We start from the raw sequence: 8,572 nt of genomic DNA on the forward strand, positions 1-8,572 counted from the left end.
CACCCCCCCCCCCCCCCACCCCCCCCCCCCCCCACCCCCCCCCCCCCCCACCCCCCCCCCCCCCCACCCCCCCCCCCCCCCACCCCCCCCCCCCCCCACCCCCCCCCCCCCCCACCCCCCCCCCCCCCCACCCCCCCCCCCCCCCACCCCCCCCCCCCCCCACCCCCCCCCCCCCCCACCCCCCCCCCCCCCCACCCCCCCCCCCCCCCACCCCCCCCCCCCCCCACCCCCCCCCCCCCCCACCCCCCCCCCCCCCCACCCCCCCCCCCCCCCACCCCCCCCCCCCCCCACCCCCCCCCCCCCCCACCCCCCCCCCCCCCCACCCCCCCCCCCCCCCACCCCCCCCCCCCCCCACCCCCCCCCCCCCCCACCCCCCCCCCCCCCCACCCCCCCCCCCCCCCACCCCCCCCCCCCCCCACCCCCCCCCCCCCCCACCCCCCCCCCCCCCCACCCCCCCCCCCCCCCACCCCCCCCCCCCCCCACCCCCCCCCCCCCCCACCCCCCCCCCCCCCCACCCCCCCCCCCCCCCACCCCCCCCCCCCCCCACCCCCCCCCCCCCCCACCCCCCCCCCCCCCCACCCCCCCCCCCCCCCACCCCCCCCCCCCCCCACCCCCCCCCCCCCCCACCCCCCCCCCCCCCCACCCCCCCCCCCCCCCACCCCCCCCCCCCCCCACCCCCCCCCCCCCCCACCCCCCCCCCCCCCCACCCCCCCCCCCCCCCACCCCCCCCCCCCCCCACCCCCCCCCCCCCCCACCCCCCCCCCCCCCCACCCCCCCCCCCCCCCACCCCCCCCCCCCCCCACCCCCCCCCCCCCCCACCCCCCCCCCCCCCCACCCCCCCCCCCCCCCACCCCCCCCCCCCCCCACCCCCCCCCCCCCCCACCCCCCCCCCCCCCCACCCCCCCCCCCCCCCACCCCCCCCCCCCCCCACCCCCCCCCCCCCCCACCCCCCCCCCCCCCCACCCCCCCCCCCCCCCACCCCCCCCCCCCCCCACCCCCCCCCCCCCCCACCCCCCCCCCCCCCCACCCCCCCCCCCCCCCACCCCCCCCCCCCCCCACCCCCCCCCCCCCCCACCCCCCCCCCCCCCCACCCCCCCCCCCCCCCACCCCCCCCCCCCCCCACCCCCCCCCCCCCCCACCCCCCCCCCCCCCCACCCCCCCCCCCCCCCACCCCCCCCCCCCCCCACCCCCCCCCCCCCCCACCCCCCCCCCCCCCCACCCCCCCCCCCCCCCACCCCCCCCCCCCCCCACCCCCCCCCCCCCCCACCCCCCCCCCCCCCCACCCCCCCCCCCCCCCACCCCCCCCCCCCCCCACCCCCCCCCCCCCCCACCCCCCCCCCCCCCCACCCCCCCCCCCCCCCACCCCCCCCCCCCCCCACCCCCCCCCCCCCCCACCCCCCCCCCCCCCCACCCCCCCCCCCCCCCACCCCCCCCCCCCCCCACCCCCCCCCCCCCCCACCCCCCCCCCCCCCCACCCCCCCCCCCCCCCACCCCCCCCCCCCCCCACCCCCCCCCCCCCCCACCCCCCCCCCCCCCCACCCCCCCCCCCCCCCACCCCCCCCCCCCCCCACCCCCCCCCCCCCCCACCCCCCCCCCCCCCCACCCCCCCCCCCCCCCACCCCCCCCCCCCCCCACCCCCCCCCCCCCCCACCCCCCCCCCCCCCCACCCCCCCCCCCCCCCACCCCCCCCCCCCCCCACCCCCCCCCCCCCCCACCCCCCCCCCCCCCCACCCCCCCCCCCCCCCACCCCCCCCCCCCCCCACCCCCCCCCCCCCCCACCCCCCCCCCCCCCCACCCCCCCCCCCCCCCACCCCCCCCCCCCCCCACCCCCCCCCCCCCCCACCCCCCCCCCCCCCCACCCCCCCCCCCCCCCACCCCCCCCCCCCCCCACCCCCCCCCCCCCCCACCCCCCCCCCCCCCCACCCCCCCCCCCCCCCACCCCCCCCCCCCCCCACCCCCCCCCCCCCCCACCCCCCCCCCCCCCCACCCCCCCCCCCCCCCACCCCCCCCCCCCCCCACCCCCCCCCCCCCCCACCCCCCCCCCCCCCCACCCCCCCCCCCCCCCACCCCCCCCCCCCCCCACCCCCCCCCCCCCCCACCCCCCCCCCCCCCCACCCCCCCCCCCCCCCACCCCCCCCCCCCCCCACCCCCCCCCCCCCCCACCCCCCCCCCCCCCCACCCCCCCCCCCCCCCACCCCCCCCCCCCCCCACCCCCCCCCCCCCCCACCCCCCCCCCCCCCCACCCCCCCCCCCCCCCACCCCCCCCCCCCCCCACCCCCCCCCCCCCCCACCCCCCCCCCCCCCCACCCCCCCCCCCCCCCACCCCCCCCCCCCCCCACCCCCCCCCCCCCCCACCCCCCCCCCCCCCCACCCCCCCCCCCCCCCACCCCCCCCCCCCCCCACCCCCCCCCCCCCCCACCCCCCCCCCCCCCCACCCCCCCCCCCCCCCACCCCCCCCCCCCCCCACCCCCCCCCCCCCCCACCCCCCCCCCCCCCCACCCCCCCCCCCCCCCACCCCCCCCCCCCCCCACCCCCCCCCCCCCCCACCCCCCCCCCCCCCCACCCCCCCCCCCCCCCACCCCCCCCCCCCCCCACCCCCCCCCCCCCCCACCCCCCCCCCCCCCCACCCCCCCCCCCCCCCACCCCCCCCCCCCCCCACCCCCCCCCCCCCCCACCCCCCCCCCCCCCCACCCCCCCCCCCCCCCACCCCCCCCCCCCCCCACCCCCCCCCCCCCCCACCCCCCCCCCCCCCCACCCCCCCCCCCCCCCACCCCCCCCCCCCCCCACCCCCCCCCCCCCCCACCCCCCCCCCCCCCCACCCCCCCCCCCCCCCACCCCCCCCCCCCCCCACCCCCCCCCCCCCCCACCCCCCCCCCCCCCCACCCCCCCCCCCCCCCACCCCCCCCCCCCCCCACCCCCCCCCCCCCCCACCCCCCCCCCCCCCCACCCCCCCCCCCCCCCACCCCCCCCCCCCCCCACCCCCCCCCCCCCCCACCCCCCCCCCCCCCCACCCCCCCCCCCCCCCACCCCCCCCCCCCCCCACCCCCCCCCCCCCCCACCCCCCCCCCCCCCCACCCCCCCCCCCCCCCACCCCCCCCCCCCCCCACCCCCCCCCCCCCCCACCCCCCCCCCCCCCCACCCCCCCCCCCCCCCACCCCCCCCCCCCCCCACCCCCCCCCCCCCCCACCCCCCCCCCCCCCCACCCCCCCCCCCCCCCACCCCCCCCCCCCCCCACCCCCCCCCCCCCCCACCCCCCCCCCCCCCCACCCCCCCCCCCCCCCACCCCCCCCCCCCCCCACCCCCCCCCCCCCCCACCCCCCCCCCCCCCCACCCCCCCCCCCCCCCACCCCCCCCCCCCCCCACCCCCCCCCCCCCCCACCCCCCCCCCCCCCCACCCCCCCCCCCCCCCACCCCCCCCCCCCCCCACCCCCCCCCCCCCCCACCCCCCCCCCCCCCCACCCCCCCCCCCCCCCACCCCCCCCCCCCCCCACCCCCCCCCCCCCCCACCCCCCCCCCCCCCCACCCCCCCCCCCCCCCACCCCCCCCCCCCCCCACCCCCCCCCCCCCCCACCCCCCCCCCCCCCCACCCCCCCCCCCCCCCACCCCCCCCCCCCCCCACCCCCCCCCCCCCCCACCCCCCCCCCCCCCCACCCCCCCCCCCCCCCACCCCCCCCCCCCCCCACCCCCCCCCCCCCCCACCCCCCCCCCCCCCCACCCCCCCCCCCCCCCACCCCCCCCCCCCCCCACCCCCCCCCCCCCCCACCCCCCCCCCCCCCCACCCCCCCCCCCCCCCACCCCCCCCCCCCCCCACCCCCCCCCCCCCCCACCCCCCCCCCCCCCCACCCCCCCCCCCCCCCACCCCCCCCCCCCCCCACCCCCCCCCCCCCCCACCCCCCCCCCCCCCCACCCCCCCCCCCCCCCACCCCCCCCCCCCCCCACCCCCCCCCCCCCCCACCCCCCCCCCCCCCCACCCCCCCCCCCCCCCACCCCCCCCCCCCCCCACCCCCCCCCCCCCCCACCCCCCCCCCCCCCCACCCCCCCCCCCCCCCACCCCCCCCCCCCCCCACCCCCCCCCCCCCCCACCCCCCCCCCCCCCCACCCCCCCCCCCCCCCACCCCCCCCCCCCCCCACCCCCCCCCCCCCCCACCCCCCCCCCCCCCCACCCCCCCCCCCCCCCACCCCCCCCCCCCCCCACCCCCCCCCCCCCCCACCCCCCCCCCCCCCCACCCCCCCCCCCCCCCACCCCCCCCCCCCCCCACCCCCCCCCCCCCCCACCCCCCCCCCCCCCCACCCCCCCCCCCCCCCACCCCCCCCCCCCCCCACCCCCCCCCCCCCCCACCCCCCCCCCCCCCCACCCCCCCCCCCCCCCACCCCCCCCCCCCCCCACCCCCCCCCCCCCCCACCCCCCCCCCCCCCCACCCCCCCCCCCCCCCACCCCCCCCCCCCCCCACCCCCCCCCCCCCCCACCCCCCCCCCCCCCCACCCCCCCCCCCCCCCACCCCCCCCCCCCCCCACCCCCCCCCCCCCCCACCCCCCCCCCCCCCCACCCCCCCCCCCCCCCACCCCCCCCCCCCCCCACCCCCCCCCCCCCCCACCCCCCCCCCCCCCCACCCCCCCCCCCCCCCACCCCCCCCCCCCCCCACCCCCCCCCCCCCCCACCCCCCCCCCCCCCCACCCCCCCCCCCCCCCACCCCCCCCCCCCCCCACCCCCCCCCCCCCCCACCCCCCCCCCCCCCCACCCCCCCCCCCCCCCACCCCCCCCCCCCCCCACCCCCCCCCCCCCCCACCCCCCCCCCCCCCCACCCCCCCCCCCCCCCACCCCCCCCCCCCCCCACCCCCCCCCCCCCCCACCCCCCCCCCCCCCCACCCCCCCCCCCCCCCACCCCCCCCCCCCCCCACCCCCCCCCCCCCCCACCCCCCCCCCCCCCCACCCCCCCCCCCCCCCACCCCCCCCCCCCCCCACCCCCCCCCCCCCCCACCCCCCCCCCCCCCCACCCCCCCCCCCCCCCACCCCCCCCCCCCCCCACCCCCCCCCCCCCCCACCCCCCCCCCCCCCCACCCCCCCCCCCCCCCACCCCCCCCCCCCCCCACCCCCCCCCCCCCCCACCCCCCCCCCCCCCCACCCCCCCCCCCCCCCACCCCCCCCCCCCCCCACCCCCCCCCCCCCCCACCCCCCCCCCCCCCCACCCCCCCCCCCCCCCACCCCCCCCCCCCCCCACCCCCCCCCCCCCCCACCCCCCCCCCCCCCCACCCCCCCCCCCCCCCACCCCCCCCCCCCCCCACCCCCCCCCCCCCCCACCCCCCCCCCCCCCCACCCCCCCCCCCCCCCACCCCCCCCCCCCCCCACCCCCCCCCCCCCCCACCCCCCCCCCCCCCCACCCCCCCCCCCCCCCACCCCCCCCCCCCCCCACCCCCCCCCCCCCCCACCCCCCCCCCCCCCCACCCCCCCCCCCCCCCACCCCCCCCCCCCCCCACCCCCCCCCCCCCCCACCCCCCCCCCCCCCCACCCCCCCCCCCCCCCACCCCCCCCCCCCCCCACCCCCCCCCCCCCCCACCCCCCCCCCCCCCCACCCCCCCCCCCCCCCACCCCCCCCCCCCCCCACCCCCCCCCCCCCCCACCCCCCCCCCCCCCCACCCCCCCCCCCCCCCACCCCCCCCCCCCCCCACCCCCCCCCCCCCCCACCCCCCCCCCCCCCCACCCCCCCCCCCCCCCACCCCCCCCCCCCCCCACCCCCCCCCCCCCCCACCCCCCCCCCCCCCCACCCCCCCCCCCCCCCACCCCCCCCCCCCCCCACCCCCCCCCCCCCCCACCCCCCCCCCCCCCCACCCCCCCCCCCCCCCACCCCCCCCCCCCCCCACCCCCCCCCCCCCCCACCCCCCCCCCCCCCCACCCCCCCCCCCCCCCACCCCCCCCCCCCCCCACCCCCCCCCCCCCCCACCCCCCCCCCCCCCCACCCCCCCCCCCCCCCACCCCCCCCCCCCCCCACCCCCCCCCCCCCCCACCCCCCCCCCCCCCCACCCCCCCCCCCCCCCACCCCCCCCCCCCCCCACCCCCCCCCCCCCCCACCCCCCCCCCCCCCCACCCCCCCCCCCCCCCACCCCCCCCCCCCCCCACCCCCCCCCCCCCCCACCCCCCCCCCCCCCCACCCCCCCCCCCCCCCACCCCCCCCCCCCCCCACCCCCCCCCCCCCCCACCCCCCCCCCCCCCCACCCCCCCCCCCCCCCACCCCCCCCCCCCCCCACCCCCCCCCCCCCCCACCCCCCCCCCCCCCCACCCCCCCCCCCCCCCACCCCCCCCCCCCCCCACCCCCCCCCCCCCCCACCCCCCCCCCCCCCCACCCCCCCCCCCCCCCACCCCCCCCCCCCCCCACCCCCCCCCCCCCCCACCCCCCCCCCCCCCCACCCCCCCCCCCCCCCACCCCCCCCCCCCCCCACCCCCCCCCCCCCCCACCCCCCCCCCCCCCCACCCCCCCCCCCCCCCACCCCCCCCCCCCCCCACCCCCCCCCCCCCCCACCCCCCCCCCCCCCCACCCCCCCCCCCCCCCACCCCCCCCCCCCCCCACCCCCCCCCCCCCCCACCCCCCCCCCCCCCCACCCCCCCCCCCCCCCACCCCCCCCCCCCCCCACCCCCCCCCCCCCCCACCCCCCCCCCCCCCCACCCCCCCCCCCCCCCACCCCCCCCCCCCCCCACCCCCCCCCCCCCCCACCCCCCCCCCCCCCCACCCCCCCCCCCCCCCACCCCCCCCCCCCCCCACCCCCCCCCCCCCCCACCCCCCCCCCCCCCCACCCCCCCCCCCCCCCACCCCCCCCCCCCCCCACCCCCCCCCCCCCCCACCCCCCCCCCCCCCCACCCCCCCCCCCCCCCACCCCCCCCCCCCCCCACCCCCCCCCCCCCCCACCCCCCCCCCCCCCCACCCCCCCCCCCCCCCACCCCCCCCCCCCCCCACCCCCCCCCCCCCCCACCCCCCCCCCCCCCCACCCCCCCCCCCCCCCACCCCCCCCCCCCCCCACCCCCCCCCCCCCCCACCCCCCCCCCCCCCCACCCCCCCCCCCCCCCACCCCCCCCCCCCCCCACCCCCCCCCCCCCCCACCCCCCCCCCCCCCCACCCCCCCCCCCCCCCACCCCCCCCCCCCCCCACCCCCCCCCCCCCCCACCCCCCCCCCCCCCCACCCCCCCCCCCCCCCACCCCCCCCCCCCCCCACCCCCCCCCCCCCCCACCCCCCCCCCCCCCCACCCCCCCCCCCCCCCACCCCCCCCCCCCCCCACCCCCCCCCCCCCCCACCCCCCCCCCCCCCCACCCCCCCCCCCCCCCACCCCCCCCCCCCCCCACCCCCCCCCCCCCCCACCCCCCCCCCCCCCCACCCCCCCCCCCCCCCACCCCCCCCCCCCCCCACCCCCCCCCCCCCCCACCCCCCCCCCCCCCCACCCCCCCCCCCCCCCACCCCCCCCCCCCCCCACCCCCCCCCCCCCCCACCCCCCCCCCCCCCCACCCCCCCCCCCCCCCACCCCCCCCCCCCCCCACCCCCCCCCCCCCCCACCCCCCCCCCCCCCCACCCCCCCCCCCCCCCACCCCCCCCCCCCCCCACCCCCCCCCCCCCCCACCCCCCCCCCCCCCCACCCCCCCCCCCCCCCACCCCCCCCCCCCCCCACCCCCCCCCCCCCCCACCCCCCCCCCCCCCCACCCCCCCCCCCCCCCACCCCCCCCCCCCCCCACCCCCCCCCCCCCCCACCCCCCCCCCCCCCCACCCCCCCCCCCCCCCACCCCCCCCCCCCCCCACCCCCCCCCCCCCCCACCCCCCCCCCCCCCCACCCCCCCCCCCCCCCACCCCCCCCCCCCCCCACCCCCCCCCCCCCCCACCCCCCCCCCCCCCCACCCCCCCCCCCCCCCACCCCCCCCCCCCCCCACCCCCCCCCCCCCCCACCCCCCCCCCCCCCCACCCCCCCCCCCCCCCACCCCCCCCCCCCCCCACCCCCCCCCCCCCCCACCCCCCCCCCCCCCCACCCCCCCCCCCCCCCACCCCCCCCCCCCCCCACCCCCCCCCCCCCCCACCCCCCCCCCCCCCCACCCCCCCCCCCCCCCACCCCCCCCCCCCCCCACCCCCCCCCCCCCCCACCCCCCCCCCCCCCCACCCCCCCCCCCCCCCACCCCCCCCCCCCCCCACCCCCCCCCCCCCCCACCCCCCCCCCCCCCCACCCCCCCCCCCCCCCACCCCCCCCCCCCCCCACCCCCCCCCCCCCCCACCCCCCCCCCCCCCCACCCCCCCCCCCCCCCACCCCCCCCCCCCCCCACCCCCCCCCCCCCCCACCCCCCCCCCCCCCCACCCCCCCCCCCCCCCACCCCCCCCCCCCCCCACCCCCCCCCCCCCCCACCCCCCCCCCCCCCCACCCCCCCCCCCCCCCACCCCCCCCCCCCCCCACCCCCCCCCCCCCCCACCCCCCCCCCCCCCCACCCCCCCCCCCCCCCACCCCCCCCCCCCCCCACCCCCCCCCCCCCCCACCCCCCCCCCCCCCCACCCCCCCCCCCCCCCACCCCCCCCCCCCCCCACCCCCCCCCCCCCCCACCCCCCCCCC

This window comes from Sphaerodactylus townsendi, linkage group LG03, assembly GCF_021028975.2.
Source record: "Sphaerodactylus townsendi isolate TG3544 linkage group LG03, MPM_Stown_v2.3, whole genome shotgun sequence".
In the NCBI taxonomy this organism is placed as follows: Eukaryota; Metazoa; Chordata; class Lepidosauria; order Squamata; family Sphaerodactylidae; genus Sphaerodactylus; species Sphaerodactylus townsendi.